The following is a 3602-nucleotide window of genomic DNA, read 5'->3' as shown; positions in this document are numbered from 1 at the left end:
CCAGCTGGGACAGTCATTGTAACTATTTCCTCCCTTCCTCTTGGAAAGGAACCACCTATACCATCGTCCACTTCTTAGTGGGCTTTGTGATTCCATCTGTCCTCATAATCTTATTTTACCAAAAGGTCATAAAGTATATTTGGAGAATAGGCACTGATGGCCGAACAGTGAGGAGGACAATGAACGTTGTCCCAAGGACAAAAGTGAAAACTATCAAGATGTTCCTCATTTTAAATCTATTGTTCTTACTCTCCTGGCTGCCTTTTCATGTAGCTCAGCTGTGGCACCCCCATGAACAAGAATATAAGAAAAGTTCCCTTGTTTTCACAGCTATCACATGGATATCCTTCAGTTCTTCAGCTTCTAAACCTACTTTGTATTCAATTTATAACGCCAATTTTAGGAGAGGGATGAAAGAGACTTTTTGCATGTCCTCAATGAAATGTTACCGAAGCAATGCCTATACTATCACAACCAGTTCAAGGATGGCCAAAAAAAACTATGTTGGCATTTCAGAAATCCCTCCCATGGCCAAAACTATAACCAAAGACTCAATCTATGATTCATTTGACAGAGAAGCCAAGGAAAAAAAGCTTGCTTGGCCCATTAACTCAAATCCACCAAATACTTTCGTCTAATTTCTCAGAATTCTTTCAATTGTTATGTGCCAGAGATTAAAAGCTTAACCTATAAAACAGAAGCTATTTACATATTTTTTTCACTCAACTTTCTGAGGGAAATGTTTTATTTTGTAAAATGCATTGATTTATTGATTATAGTTTTTGTGGGTTTTATTCTAGTTTTTCATTCTAGTTTTGTTAGCATTTTATTTTAGGAAAATCATTTGCTTTGAACTACAGTCAATAGTCTTGTTTAGTATCTTGGTTACATGCATTAAAAAGAAAATGCTTTCCTACTTTTTATTTACCATTAGGTCTAAAGAGCATAAGCCATACACACAGTCTTTGATTAATGATTCAACCTAGTTTTGTTTCCTTTTTCTCCTCCCTACTGAATTTTTATAACTATGGGCTTTTGTTCCAGATGAAATTCCTGCGTTACCCATTTGAGAGACTGGTATTTCCTCCACTAAGCAACATTTAGGAAGAGTTAATATTGTATATTTTCCACATTACCTTCTTCCAAGTAACTGCTGGCCAGATCTATTGTGGAAAGCACTCCATATATTGGAATATATTGGAACTTTCTAGGAAGTCTTCTGTGATTGGATTTTAATCAGGATTCCTAGGGAAAGAAAGCTTACAGAGTTGCCTAATTTTTTCTCTCTTTTTCTTTCATTTTCATCCTTCCTTAATCTAAGCAGTTGATGAGGCCTTGAACATTTCGAAGTCAACAAGATGTTTTCCTTACATCTGTGTCCCATCTAGGCCATGTCTAGGTTGTTTACCTCCTTTTTTGGGTTATATACAAGTAAATAAATAAGCAGGTGTCCTTGCTGGGTATGCCCAGAAAATGCAAGCAGAGAAATGACAGATGGCACTTCTCTGTGCTCTGCAATTCAAGCAGAGACCTTCGGCCGCCCAGCCCTACCCCTACACACAGGACGACAAAAGCAAGGACTGCCTTCTTCGTGCTCCTAGAAACTCAGACATGAGGCCATTCCTCCAGCCTGGCTCTTCCCCCTCCTCTCCCCAGGTTACAGCACCATACCCTGGCCAAGCTCAAATTCTTCTTTGCCTATGATAACTAGGGATATTTTTCTCTGGTTTTCAGGTCTGTTATTATTTCAAATCTAGGACCAGCTAGCACATTTAAAAAATATTTTTATTTAAACAATAAAGGGCTTACAGACAAGACTGGTGTGCATTTTTATGCCCTAGTTAACAAGAGCTGCAAATAGTAACTCCAGTTGTTCAGCAATTTTACATGTATTATCTCATTTTATCCTCTCAACAATCCTGTGATATGTTTATTATTACTTCTGTTTTACAGATGAGGAAACTAGAATTCAAAAGTTATGTGACTTGCTCAAGTTTGAATGTGACAGAGCGGGTGTTGAAACTCAGGTCTTCTCACTGCATCCTTGACATTTCGGATGTCTCCCTTAGAGAACACAAGTGGCCAAACCCATCCAGGCCTCAGTGGGCCTCCTGACCACTGCCTTGGTGGAAGTCTAAGGTCTGAGAGAATCTGGCCACTCTTAAAAAGAGTCTAGATGAAATTTAACGAGCTGGCCCTCACCTTTTCCTTGGCTGTGGGAAGATTCTCGGACTTGGGGTGCTGAACGCTTGAGATATAGAAGGGAGCCTGTACCTTTCCGCCTCGCAGACAGGGAAACAACACAAGATTGGGTTTGATATTTGGAGCAAAGAACAACAACAAAACAGTCAATCCGTAAATCATTTACAGAGCTGGTGTTTTTAAGTTGAGATACTTCCTTCAATCAACAAAGCCCAAAGATAAAAAGAGTATCTCGTATTTTCCCTTCTCTCTTTTTCTCCACCTCCTCACATTCTTACTTATCCCATCAAGCACATGGCTCTGTAAAACAACAAAATGAGTGAGATAATTCTCTCAATTGGCCCTTGAGTTTTATGGTTCAGACGTTTAAAAAAATACAAAAAGCACCTGTAGCAGTTTTATTTTTTGTCTTATTAAGTAGAATATTATTTTTTAGAGTTAGACTGTAAAAAGTTAAATTAGTTTCAGTTTTATTTTTACATATTTTTAGGTCTCAGTTTAAAAGAGTTACACTAGGTGATTTCTTTCTTTCTTTTTTTTTTTAAGACTAGTTAAGTGCAGTAGTAAGAAGAGGGCAGAGTAGAACAAGGAGTTCCATCTGTAGCTGACTGTGAACAATCAATTGAGATCACTCTCTACCTTCGGATTAGCCAACAGTAGGTGATTTCTAAGCTCCATTCTGTCTTTAATGTTCTGTGAGTTTACCCCAGGTGGAAATTCAGTGACACAACCTCATACAAGCTCTCGTTGTAGAAAGTCTCTTTTTTAATCCTCCAAATAACAACAGATTAAAAGTGTTAATCAAATCACTATCAAGAGAGCCCCAGAGTCTCATGACCTATGTTAATTCAGCAATGTTCTCTCAGGGTGTTGGTAATTCACTGTATTTTTATTTAGTTTAGTTTAATATTTGGGATTCCTGGTGTCTCACTGGATCCTGAAGTTGGAAGAAACCAGATATAATGCACAGATTGATGAAGATTTGCTTAAGTCCCGGCAACACAAGGACAGCATTTGTCACACCTCACATGTGCTTGGCAAGAACCAGAAATAATCCACAGTGAGACAGGCTATTGGAGAGAATAAGAAATTTACTCCACCCTCCTTACCAGGCACACAGCGAGGTGCACCACCGATCCGGACTCGTGTAACCTCCAAACAGGAGTCCAAGGAAGGTGACAACTCTCAAGAGAGGCCCAGTGGGGAGCAGGATTCAGAGGAGAGGCAACTCTGCCTGGCTCCGGGTTCCTAGAAACTGTCAGGGAAAGGGACAGGGATGCATCCTTTGAGGTAGGATTTGAATTTCTCCCTTTCTTCTAATCTTCAGTGAAAGCGTCAGTCCCCCCGGCCTGCCGCTCAGTCAGTAAGCGCATCTTGCCCGGGTCTGCTTCGTGTTAGCC

General features: G+C 39.6%; 1 protein-coding gene and 1 pseudogene across 2 annotated transcripts in view; both read left to right on the top strand.

Moving 5' to 3' along the window:
- Positions 1 to 638, top strand: part of LOC105819512 — a 5644-nt pseudogene extending 5006 nt beyond the window's left edge.
- GPR19 (G protein-coupled receptor 19) overlaps positions 1 to 3602 on the top strand; it is a 42619-nt gene that overhangs the window by 35038 nt on the left and 3979 nt on the right. The gene's annotated exons all lie outside the window — the stretch shown is intronic.

Source organism: Propithecus coquereli, unplaced genomic scaffold, assembly GCF_000956105.1.
Source record: "Propithecus coquereli isolate 6110/MARCELLA unplaced genomic scaffold, Pcoq_1.0 Scaffold487, whole genome shotgun sequence".
NCBI lineage: Eukaryota > Metazoa > Chordata > Mammalia > Primates > Indriidae > Propithecus > Propithecus coquereli.
This window is presented reverse-complemented; position numbering and strand designations above follow the sequence as displayed.